The sequence below is a fragment of the Mercenaria mercenaria genome, chromosome 1 (assembly GCF_021730395.1).
Source record: "Mercenaria mercenaria strain notata chromosome 1, MADL_Memer_1, whole genome shotgun sequence".
NCBI lineage: Eukaryota > Metazoa > Mollusca > Bivalvia > Venerida > Veneridae > Mercenaria > Mercenaria mercenaria.
The window spans coordinates 25309300-25323585 of NC_069361.1; positions in this window are offsets into that span (position 1 = coordinate 25309300).

Here is a 14286-nt window from a genome sequence, read left to right on the forward strand (position 1 = left end):
GCGGAGTGCTGGTCCACACACGTATTCACAAGAAAATAAACAAATCTACTCTAGCACTAAACAGATAATACCAACACCAGTTACAGTGCCTGGTGAAGAAAAACTCATACACAAACACTTCAGATGCCATGGGTTCTGATATCACCATAATTGAATATTATCAAATTTTGCTTATCAGCTTATCTAGAATATGTTCTCATCTTTCAAACATCTTAAAACTAGACGTCCTTTACCTAGTTTTGCCTGTATTAAAAAGGTGATGTTCATAAAGCTATCTGCATGTTGCCCTTACATCAATATTGAACACATCATTTGACACTTTTCCTAAACCATTTTGAAAGAAGCTATGGACTTACCAAATTCGTATTCTCATATGAAACCACAGGTGCCAGACACATAACCAAATATTTTACTTAATAGACCTATATTTGTATATAATAGACTTAAGGTACCCAACGGAACAAAAACATCATGCTGAACAAACAAGAACACTGCTGCAAGCATCGATCAGATCATGGTTTTCTCTTTGTGGTCGCCACTTGAAGGCATCAATCCAAGCGTTAACACTTTTTATTTCATTAAAATCCCTCAAATAGCAAAGAAATGATGAAAAGTTTCACTAAATACCTCAATTGTCAATCCATGTCGTTTTCGACGTCCATTCTATACATGTATACAAACACGATTTCTGATCGATTCCTACGAAATAAACAAGAAACGGCTAAAACATCCACATACTTTTAATAAATGAACTCTTTTTCTGTCAATCTGCGAAGTCTTATCTGAACAAAAGCCCTCTACAAACATAATTCATCTAAAGAGTACGAAGTTATTTAATTTGTACCAGTTATTTTATCCCCATGTATACTGTTCTGCACTTAATATTATGCTAGGACTTGATTGGTTAAAACCATTGTCATTATTTACCTGTTTCATTATTGACCAATCGTATAACACTATTACTTCGCATCATTTTCCTGTCACTTCAGAATCAAAATGGCAAGCATTACTTGAGCTTTGCTTCCACGGGTGATATTTTCAGATGAATAATGTTTGTAGAGGGCTTCTGTTCAGTTAATACTTCACAGATTGACAGAAAAAGAGTTCATTTATTGGAAGTATGTGGAAGTTTTAGCCGTTTCTTGTTTATTTCGTAGGAATCGATCAGAGATCGTGTTTGTATACATGTATAGAATGGACGTCGAAAACGACATGGATTGACAATCGAGGTATTTAGTGAAACGTTTCATCATTTCTTTGCTATTTGAGGGATTTTAATGAAATAAAAAGTGTTAACGCTTGGATTGATGCCTTCAAGTGGCGACCACAAAGAGAAAACCATGATCTGATCGATTCTTGCAGCAGTGTTCTTGTTTGTTCAGCATGATGTTTTTGTTCCGTTGGGTACCTTAAGTCTATTATATACATATATAGGTCTATTAAGTAAAATATTTGGTTATGTGTCTGGCACCTGTGTATGAAACACAACTTCAAGTAACACTAAATGACCTTCCTTAACCCACCCTCTGTATTTTGGAATTGCAGTAGTGCCTTAAGTCAATATGAGCACAATTTTTCCGATGATTTCAATCTTTTCAAAGATGCAAACACATCTTCTCTTGATAAGAACATGTTAAATGTGAAAAATTAAATAAACATTGAATCTAGAGTATGGCTTTGGGATGCTGCATGTTGAAGAATGATTTGCATGTGTTGTGGAATGATAAAAGAAAATGGTAAAATATTCGGTACGCGTCTGCATTTGTGACAGATAAATGTCGTAAACCAATTACATAGTAGACGAAGATTTCAAATTTTGATGAAACTTTGACATATAATGTTTTATAATGCAAAATGATTTGAATTAATGTGTAGAATGGATACTATAATGGGTTTAAAGAATTGGATTATGGTAATCTAATGTACCAATGAACTGAAATAGACCAGTAATGGAAAAGCTAAAAGAATAAGTTTAAAGAAACATGCAAATAAAATGTATTCTATCTGTAAATGCTTGTGATCACTAGAATTGTTCTAGAGTAGTTCAAAGGTACATAGGTGTAAAGATACATTAAATCAAACTATTGTTATTCAAAACACACTTATCTTCAATAATATACACACTCAGTAGAAACGACTATTTGTAAATTGTATTCGTAGAATGTCTCTCATTATACAGGTTGTGGTCCTACAAAATCTCTACAGAATAAAAGTTAATCAACTACAAAAATGAAAATATGATAAAATAAACTTAGACTGCCAAGTGTAGGTGAAATTCTAGTCACTCAGACATAAAACATATAATAACGTCAGGCATGGAATATCCATTATTCGTTTTAAAAGATATATGTGTGCTCGTTAATGACGGAAAGTTTTTATTTCTATCAATTTCAAAATTTGACACAGAATGATTAGAAGTGGAGGGGGACGGTAGCATGCATTTCCACTACCGTCCATGAACAGGCTCAATCAAACCGAGCCTGCAACATTTTCGTTTTTGTCGTGTTGAGCGACCTGTGAAGTTTCCACTTTTTTCTATATTAGATTCTTTTGTCCAGTGTTTTATCTCAACACATATAATGTCGTACTCTAATTGCGGAGTGCTGGTACACACACATTTTCACAAGAAAATAAACAAATCTACTCTAGCACAAAACAGATAATACCAACACTTCAGTTACAGTGCCTGGTGAAGAAAAACTCATACACAAACACTTCAGATGCCATGGGTTCTGATATCACCATAATTGAATATTATCAAATTTTGCTTATCAGCTTATCTAGAATATGTTCTCATCTTTCAAACATCTTAAAACTAGACGTCCTTTACCTAGTTTTACCTTTATTAAAAAGGTGATGTTCATAAAGCTATCTGCATGTTGCCCTTACATCAATATTGAACACATCATTTGACACTTTTCCTAAACCATTTTGAAAGAAGCTATGCACTTATCAAATTCGTATTCTCATATGAAACACAACTTCAAGTAACACTAAATGACCTTCCTTAACCCACCCTCTGTATTTTGGAATTGCAGTAGTGCCTTAAGTCAATATGAGCACAATTTTTCCGATGATTTCAATCTTTTCAAAGATGCAAACACATCTTCTCTTGATAAGAACATGTTAAATGTGAAAAATTAAATAAACATTGAATCTAGAGTATGGCTTTGGGATGCTGCATGTTGAAGAATGATTTGCATGTGTTGTGTATTGATAAAAGCAAATGGTAAAATATTCGATACGCGTCTGCATTTGTGACAGATAAATGTCGTAAACCAATTACAGAGTAGACGAAGATTTCAAATTTTGATGAAACTTTGACATTTAATGTTTTACAATGCAAAATGATTTGAATTAGTGTGTAGAACGGATACCATTATGGCTTTAAAGAATTAAATTATGGTAATCTAATGTACCAATGAACTGAAATAGACCAGTAATGGAAAAGCTAAAAGAATAAGTTTAAAGAAACATGCAAATAAAATGTATTCTATCTGTAAATGCTTGTGATCACTAGAATTGTTCTAGAGTAGTTCAAAGGTACATAGATGTAAAGATACATTAAATCAAACTATTGTTATTCAAAACACACTTATCTTCAATAATATACACACTCAGTAGAAACGACTATTTATAAATTGTATTCGTAGAATGTCTCTCATTATACAGGTTGTGGTCCTACATAATCTCTACAGAATAAAAGTTAATCAACTACAAAAATGAAAATATGATAAAATAAACTTAGACTGCCAAGTGTAGGTGAAATTCTAGTCACTCAGACATAAAACATATAATAACGTCAGGCATGGAATATCCATTATTCGTTTTAAAAGATATATGTGTGCTCGTTAATGACGGAAAGTTTCTATTTCTATCAATTTCAAAATTTGACACAGAATGATTAGAAGTGGACAAATAATTTGAAAACGATCAAGAAGATGTCCTCCATTTCAGTCCAAATACTATCGTTTTTAAGCAAAATTTTAGAGAGACATACCATCCTAATTTTAGATACTGGTGTGGTATAGCTTTGCACACGAAGACGCGTACACGTTTATTCGAGAAGAAACATTACAATTGGCGTTTCATTTGTGAAAGACGATCTGGTAATCCTTCTGGCCTAACTTCTCCCGCGAACAAAGACTTTTTGAAGAATGACTTTCAAAATATTCATTTGCACAAAGGTATGTTTAAGAATATAAAGATTCTACTGAATTCGACTTGAGGCTTCCATGTCCGAATATTTAAAGATTCATGCTACGCCACCAAATGGACTTTCTTCGTTATGTTTGAGACAACTCCACGATTTTATGTTATTGCTAATGCAGTTTGATACGGCTTTTCATCCTGTTAATCAAAGTGAAACCTTATAATGGCTTATGATTTTCTGTCTTTGTAGGTATATAAGTATTAAAAGTAGTCAAAACTACAAAAACTTTTTAAAAACAAGTCACTTTATTTTCAACCAACGTTTCGGCTACATCAGCCTTCTTCAGGGTTCAAAATAAACATAACAAAGGAAGTGACGTCAACGTCAAACGACGTCGATGACGACAACGTCAAAATTAAACAAAGAGTTTGGCGTAAAAATCATAAACAGGATCATAGTATGATACATAAAAACTGGTGAAAAAATGCAGTATAAGTGCAATGATTAAGGAATGGCACCAGTAAAAACTGATTATGGAATACATACAAGTAATAAAATATACATATATAACAAGTATTTCAGAAAGGCATTAATACAGAATTTTTGAATTCATTCCTTGTGGAGACACAGTGCCCAAACGGTACATCCAGGAAGTCTCTTTTAAAAGCCTTTTCCAAGGATTAGTTACTTTATCAATGGGCATAAAAGAGAAATCCTGGATAGTATGTCCTTGAGAATTAAAATGTTCAGAAACATTAGTAGTAGTTTCTGGATAATGATTGATATCAAATCTATGACTATTCATTCTTTGTGAACATTGCTGGTGCGTTTGTCCAACATACTGTTTAAAACATTTATTACATGTTATTAAGTAAATAACATCAGTTGAATTGCATGACAGATCATGTCTAACATTATAACAAGATGAATTGGTGGAACTAGAAAATGAATTATCTTCATTAATATTTAAGCAGTGTGTACAGCGACGTCTATAACATTTACTTACATTACAATTTTTGTCTTTCTTACTCAGCCTAGAATGAACTAAAACATCTTGAATATTCTTGGGTCTTTTGTAAGCAACAATAGGTTTATAGTCATATAATTGTCTAACACTCTCTTGTTGAGAATACTTTAAAAGATTCCAATATTGGTTTATTATTTTACCAATACTGGGCAAAGATGGATTGTAGGTACATACAAAAGGAATGACTTTATCCGTATTTTTGCTACTGCACGAATTAAGAGCATCTTGCATTGATAGAGAAGAGGCCTTCTTTAATGCCTCATTTATAACACATTCAGGGTAGTTACGTGCTTGAAAGTATTCTCTGAGCTTGTCCATTTCCTTGTCAAAAATGGTATTATCCGAAGTAATACGCCTAAAGCGCTTAGCCTGGCTGAAGGGAATACCCTTTTTACATGAAACTGGGTGACATGATGAAAATTCTATATACTGATGACTGTTAGTGTCTTTTTCATGAACACTAGTGTGCAGGATACCATTTTCATCTTTTTCTATGTTAACATCTAAAAAAGTAGCAGTATCTTTAGTGTAACAATATGTAAATTTTATAGTATCATGAAAACTGTTCAATCTGTCAAAAAAGTCTAATAAGTCCTCTTCTGAATGATTCCAGATGAAAAAAATATCATCTAAAAAACGTAACCAGATAAGTGGTTTCTTATCACAGGAGTCTATAAATTCTTTTTCAAGTTTACCCATAAATAGAGAGGCAAAACAAGGAGCCATTTTTGTTCCCATAGCAGTTCCAAATCTTTGAATGTAATTAATTTCATTGAACTGGAAGTGGTTTTTTGTAAGTATTAATTCTATGATTTTAGAAATGGAGTTAATAGAATCCTGTGATCTACTACCATTTTCCATAAAATATTTGCAAGCATCTATGCCCTCACCATGAGGAATATTACTGTATAAAGATGTTACATCCAGTGTTACAAGATATGCATCTTTATCTATGCTAGAGAGGTTTTGTAACTTTTTGATGAAATCTATAGTGTCTTTTACATAGGAAGGTAAAGATTCCATGTATGGTTTCAAGATTGTATCAACATATGCAGACATATTTTCAGTTAAAGCTCCACAACCTGAAATAATAGGTCTCCCTGGGTATATTGTCTTTGTAGGAAAACTCCTAACATCATGACGATAATTTAGACATGTGCACATAAATAGACAGACAAAGTAAAACAAATTGAGATAGAAGATTTTCCTTCCTGTAAATGTAATTGAAACCTTATAATTGAATATGTTTTTCTTTCTTTATAGGAAAGCTCCTAGTATTATTCAATGATAATAGATATGTACACAAATTATACAGACAAAAGGAAACAAATTGAGGCAGAAGACTGAACAAAAAAGGAACGTAATTGGCCGACATATTTGAATGGCCGATGCAAACATCTCATAGAAATTTGAACAGTTTAATGGAGAAACAGCGAAATCACCACCATACCCCAGTCACAACTGGACATTGTAAAATGAAAGCAATTCCCGCCTGCTGAATTTCTAACACACGTAATTGAAATTACAACTGACACCACTAAGCTCAAACATCCTTACCAGTTTACAAAATGATTCAGAGGTACGGTAAATAGCAACATGACAATGTATGCAATTTATGTTTTAATTGAGAGTTATCTTAATGTTCAATATGGAATACGAGGTTTTCGTTTTCATTCGTTAGAATATGGGATTTTTTTCCCTATTGAATATGGGGTTTTCATTGTATTGAATATGTAGATTTCATTATATGGAATATGAAATTTTAAACTATGGAATAATTGTTTCTTTTTTTAAAGTTTTTTATTCTACGGTAGTGTTGTCATTTTATTACAAAGCATACGGAGTTCTAGATGTATAACTACTCTTTCATAAGTTGACAGAAAATTAGTATATTAATTAAAGGTAATATAGTGGTCCATGATTTTAGATCTTTTTCGGATTGTTTTGATACAGATACCCATTTGAATGACAAGTCTGTTAAGACAAAGACATATCTAAATGTGACTAATCTAAGCGCACAGTCAATTACTTCATCAGTCGAATAACTTTAATTGTTAAAACAAGTATGCTTCTATTACTACATGTGTATTTGTTTGATATAAACTTTTGAATTATGTCTAGAATTAGACTGAATGTAACAAATAAACTAGTAGCGTAGATCATGTCAGGGACAACAATTCAAGTTAAAAATGATAATATTACAAAACGTATGGTTGGTGAAAATACCTGTCCATCTGTTATATACGTCATTTGCAGATCTATCTGGTCTTATAAATTTTGTGATGCAGCACAATCGGGAGGAAGCGAAGAGTTTTTACAATAACGAACTTAATACATTCGTAAGCTAAGTAATTCCCATAAGCTCAGAGATTTTCCTTCCGCGATTGGTAGAAACACAGGCATATCTGATCTGGACAATGAGATACTTATGGAAGAGAGACGTATAATATCATTGCTTTTCTTTTATGCAGAACCCATTTTAGGAGATATCTTTTCTATATTGGAAGATTTCGTATCGCTTTTGTTTGATCATGTTCTTGATATAGGCCCCTGGAGAAACGATTTCGACATAAAAATATATTCATTTTTGTGTCAAAGCATTCTGATCTGTGTTGCCGAGAAAGAATTTGTTAACAAGTGAAGCGTCGTCCACAAACTGCCATCCGCCACCTGTTGTACAAGGTAGGTCTTCACATAAGATTATACTGACCATTTGCCATAACTCTAGGTATTGTTTACAGAGGGTGACAACGACTGTTCAAAGCTTCTAGATTCAGTCTTCGTTAATCTTATTACCGTTCTCTTAATCTTAATTTCATAGAACGAAGCGATCATGATAACAGCTATTTAACAGCTATAAATATGTATGCATTACGTATAGCGTCGTCTTGCAGAATGTATTAAACTTCAAAACTACTTTTAACTGACCTGTCTAATGCTGTTTTAAAATAGGCAATATGAAAACGACAATAAAATTGAATAAAGAGATCTTGTCAGTTCTTTTATCACTGAGGTTCGTCGTATCTGTGCAGTGAAAAGTTATATATGGATATAATATTACAGTTCGTTATATCAATTTGTTACATTTTGAGTTATTATAGTTAAAGACTTACTTGGATCATATTTGAGAAGTATTAGTAAACGACATTGTGTCTGAAATCATTAGTCCTCCACCTCTGATTCATGTGGGGAAGTTGGCAGTTACTTGCGGAGAACAGGTTTGTACTGATACAGAATCCAGGAACACTGGTTAGGTTAACTGCCCGCCGTTACATAACTGAAATACTGTTGAAAAACGGCGTTAAACCCCGCCCCCCACCAAATAAAAAAAATAATAAAAAAAATTAGTAATATTCTGTAGTAAAATCTTGTGTTTTACGTTACTTATAACTGTGTTTACTTTCCGTGTCGCTGGCTATGATAATTTGCATAGTTTGTATGGAAAATAAATTGAAACGTTCTTGTTTCTTTGATAAGCAGGTTACATTCTGAACTACAATTATATTTATTTTAGCCCAACGGCTGTAAAGGAAATTAAGTTAATATATCATGTAACTCGAGCTTTTATGCAATTATCTGGTTTAAGTTACCAATCTTGTATTCAAAGTTCATTTCAAATTCTGAAAAAGAAACATCTATCTGTTCCTTAGGCTAGATAAATTAAAAAGTTCTTACTTTTAGATGTACATATAAAAATAAATGAAGATTATAACCATTTACTTTCCTTTATAATTACTGTCTCCAGACCAAACATGTTTTCTGTACAGCAGAGTTCACTTTAATCAAATTCGTGCGCTTTATTGTAGAATTCTACATAGAATAAAAAAGGCAAAACATCATGGACCGCGGAATGTTCTTAGATTATAGCTTTCCCATTTGATTTATGTTGTTGTTTTTATGTGTTATTCGCCGTCTACGACAGTTTAGATCTTTAAGATCTGAAGATCTTGGATCCACATATAAAATATAACACTATATAACTCGTATCCCACGTAAGTTTGATCCCAAATAACTACAACAAATGTCATTTTACATGTAACTTCGACAGAAGTCAGGAAGAACCAAATTGTTCCGAAAGTGTTGCTTTCTCTAATACATTTCCCTGTTAAATGCATTACTATGCATTGTATTGATTTTCAGTTTTATAGAGCTTATACTTGAGAATGCTATTTAAATACCTGTTGCAGAGTAGGAGCTGTCTAACAAGAGGGAAAAATGTTGACAAGCGGATACATTACCGGAACAGAATATATTATACCGTTTACGTGCTGTTTCAATAATTTCTATGGTCTATAACATCAGAGTGACAAATGTCGCTAATTATCTGTCGTATGTCAATACAGGATAATTGACTGATCTGGCAGTTCCTGATTAGATCTATAGACCACATCTAATGGCACAACATGAAGACTGATTACAAAGATACATGCGCCAATACACTTTTTCAATTTCAAAATAATGCAACATCTAATTGGATTCATACCCCAGACTTCTTTCAAAAGTATCATTGAATAAGCAATTTTATGCTTGCGTTTAATACATTTTACATCATTCAAACCAAAATAACATAATTACACTTTTATAAAATATTCTAAACCATAGTCAAAGTTTTATTTCCATTAGTGTACACAGGTATCTTAAAAAAAGTCAAATTCTTGCTGGGCAAAATATTAAAAACAGATCTATCATTGGGTATTTGTTACATGTCTATGAAGTTTTTGTTTAATATATTATATAGTGTACACATCAAATCTTACGCTGTGGTAATATCTTAGACTTATACAGTCTGTTGAGATTAAACATTTCCCATTCTAGTTTAAAAAATATGTCAACTTTTCTGTGGCTCCCCTTTACTGTGGCTTATGTCAACAGACAGAGGCAAGAGATATTGTAATGTTTTAGCTCACTTGAGTCAAAGGCTCATGGTGAGCTTTTTTGACCGTTCAATGTCCGTCGTCAGTAGTGCGTCGTGTGTCGTCCGTCGTGTGTCCGTCAACATTATCTAAAAAAATCTTCTTCTTGAAAACCACTGGGCAGATTTACATCAAACTTCACAGGAATGATCCTTGGATAGCCCCCTTTCAAAATTATTCAAAGAATTTAATTCCATGGCAACCGGAAGGAAAAATTTGATAATCTTCTCGTCCAAAACCACATGGCATAGGGCTTTGATATCTGATTTGTAGCATCATCTAGTGGTCCTCTACCAAGATTGTTCAAATTATCCCCCTAGGATTAAATATGGCCCCGCCCCGGGGGGTCTCATTATTTATACAGACTTATATAGGGAAAACTTTGAAAATCTTCTTTTACAAAACCACACGGCCTACGGCTTTGATATTTGGTATGTAGCATCATCTAGTGGTCCTCTACCAAGATTGTTCAAATTATCCCCCTAGGGTCAAATATGGTCCAGCTCCGGGGGTCCCAAGTTTTATATAGACTTATATTGGAAAAAAAAGTTTAAAATCTTCTTGTTTGAAACCACAAGACTTAGGCCTTTGATATTTGGTTTGTAGCATTGTCTTATGGTCTTCAACCAAAATTGTTCAAAATGTACCCCTGAGGTGAAAAGAGGTCCTGCCCTGGGGGTCCCAAGTATTATATAGACTTATATTGGAAAAAACTTTAAAAATCTTCTTGTTTGAAACCACACGACCTAGGCTTTTGATATTTGGTATGATGCATTGCCTAGTAGTCCTCTACCAAAATTGTTCAAATTATGCCCCCGTGATCCGCAAAGCGCTGATCGGAGTCCTTCGGTCTCACGGTGGACACCTGACAGGCACCGTCCGGCGTCCGTCGGTCATCGGGCGGAGGCGTCCGGCGATCGGACGGTCGCCGGCCGACTAAATGTCGCGTAGCCATACCTTGATTTTTCCCGGCGCATGTACAATGACCCCAATGTCGGGCGATTACCGTGCGATCTCCGTGCGATGATCGCCCGATCTTCATCCGATCTCAACTCGATTCCTTCCCGGACCCGACGTCGGGTAAAATTTTAAGTGAGACTTAAAATTTGTCCGGCCGCCGCCCGATGCTCCAAAATGCCCCGATGTCCGTGCGATCATCGGCCGGCCGCTGGTCCGATGAGCGAAAAAATACGTCGGCCGATCATCGGGCGGCGGTCGGATTGGATTTGTGACCGAGGTATAAAGAGGAAATGGTATTGTGATTTCGCCATCAATGTGTTTTATTCTGTGACCTATTAATGAAAGACTGGGGCAAAATTCTTGTTCAAATAGTTTGAATTATTTACTGGAGGAAATCGCTAATGTGCACGTATGGTGATTAGTTTTCGTCTGGTTGTTAGATTTCTTTAACAATGTGATTTTAGCTCACCTCGGCACAAAGTCCTCGGGCTGAGCTATTGTGATCACTCCGTCCGTCCATACCTTCCTTTAAACAACATCTACTCTGAAACCATTTAGTGGAAGTTGATGAAACTTGGCCAGGACGTTTGTTTGATGGTCCTCGTTCAAAGTTGTACAAACGGTTCCGCTTTGTTGAACAAAGGGGTCGTCAAGAAGACTTTTTAAACGACATCATCTCTTTAACCGCTAGTTCGATTTTGAAATAATTTCACACGAATTGTCCTAGTGTTATCTTCCAAGTTTGTTTAAATTATTCCGATTCGTCAAAAAATATTACCTTTTCGGGGCGTGGTCACTTTTCCCTTTATGTATATGATGGAAGCCTGTAAAATTTTCTTGTATGAAACTGCAGGCCCGATTTTGAAATAATTTCACACAATTGGTCCCTGTGTAGCCCTCTGTCAAGATTGTTAAAACTTTTATCCAAAACCACAGCTCCCAGGGCATTGATATTTAATATGTATCATCATCTAGTGGTCCTCTACCAAGATTTAAAAAATGATCTCCTCCTGTACCAAGATTAAAAAAATTATCCCCCTCGGTAAAATATGGCCCGTCCTGTGGGTCACAAGGTTTATATAGACTTACATGGGGGAAAACTCCGAAAATCTTCTTGCCCAAAAAACACAGGATGTAGGCACGGGTGGTAAACGCGCAATCATATTCCCGCCGGGAATACGCTTAAAATGGGTTGCGCAACGTCCGGTGCTGGTGTTGCGCGTAAAAAAGGATGAAATTGAGGTATGTGAAGTTATGATTTTGCTTAGTACGAGACAAGAATAAATGTTTTCGAAAAAAGCAAAATGCTATTCGACACAAATATGATAATACATCACATGTGTAAAGTATCTGGTTTGTAATTTATGATTCGGCTCTGTTATAACAAAAACTCAGGCGACAAGAAGCGTGAAAAAATATGAAATCAACAAAAATGGAAGTTTCTGACCTCATATGCCTAATCTGAGGACATCTGATGCTTTTTATGATAACTCAACTGTTATAAAGTTACGAATATCAAAATTATTTGCTTCTAATCCTGCTTACGGGGACATAATTGACAAAAAAATCATCGGGAATGGAGTTGCGCACCGGGAATGGAGTTGCTCGTATACATCATAATGTATATAATGTATACGCGCAACTCCATTCCCGGGACGCAACCCCATTCCCGATTATTTTTTGCCAATCTTTCCCCCAAAAGCAACATCTCATTCAAGTGTATGTAATATTCATGACTGTTTTACATGTGTTTGATCATTAGAAGCGTCACAATTCCAGAAAGAAGGCACATGGGTTAGAAAATTTGCATATTTCATGATTCCATGCTTTTTAGCTCACCTGTCACGAAGTGACAAGATGAGCTATTGTGACCGCTTGATGTCCGTCCTTCCTTCTTCCTGAAAACCACTGGGCAGAATTACACCAAACTTCACAGGAATGATTCTTGGGTGGCCCCCTTTCAAAATTATTCAAAGAATTGAATTCCATGGTAACCGAAAGGAAAAACTTTAAACATTTTCTTCTCAAAAACCAGAAGCCCTAGAGCTTAGGTATTTGGTGTGAAACATTGCCTAGTGGACCTCTACCAAGTTTGTTCAAATCATGACCCCGGGGTCAAAATTTACCCCGCCCCAGGGGTCACTTGATTTTACATAGGAAAATCTTTAAGAAATCTTCTTCTCAAAAACCAGAAGCCCTAGAGCTTAGATATTTGACATGTAGCATCGCCTAGTGGACCTCTACTAAAGTTGTTCAAATCTTGACCCCGGGGTCAAAATTGACCCCGCCCCAGGGGGTCACTTTATTTTACATAGGAAAATCTTAAAAAGTCTTCTTCTCAAAAACCAGAAGACCTAGAGCTTAGATATTTGACATGTAGCATTGCCTAGTAGACCACTACTAAAGTTTTCAAATCATATCCCCGGAGTCAAAACTGACCCTGCCCTAGGGGTCACTTGATTTTACAAAGGAAAATCTTCAAAAATTTTCTAAAAAATAAACCAGAAAGCCTAGAGCTTAGATATTTCACATGTAGCATTGCCTAGTGGACCTCTACAACATTTTTTCAAATCATGGCCCCTGGGTTCAAAATTGACCCCACCCCAGGGGTGACTTGATTTTACATAGGAAAATCTTCAAAATGTTTCTAAAAACAATCAGAAGGCTAGAGCTTAGATTCTTCACTTGTAGCATTGCCTAGTGGACCTCTACAAAATTTGCTCAAATCATGTTCCCTTGGGTCAAATTGACCCCGCCCCAGGGGTCACTTGATTTTACATAGGAAAATATTCAAAAATTTTCTAAAAATAAACCAGAAGGCCTAGATCTTAGATATTTGACATGTAGCATTGCCTAGTGGACCTCTACAAAATTTGTTCAAATCATGAACCCCCCGGGGTCAAATTGACCCCGCCCATGGGGTTACTTGATTGTACATAGAAAAATTTTCAAAATTTTCTAAAAATAAACCATAAGGCCTAGAGCTTAGATATTCGACATGTAGCATTGCCTAGTGGACCTCTACAAAATTTGTTCAAATCTTGATCCCCCAGGGTCAAATTGACCCAGCCCCAGGGGTTACTTGATTGTACATAGGGAAATTTTCATAAATTTGCTAAAAATAAACCAGAAGGCCTATTTCTTAGATATTTGATAAGAAACATTGCCTAGTCGACTTCTACAAACTTTATTCAAATCATGACCCCCCTAGGTAAAATTGGCCCAGTCACAGG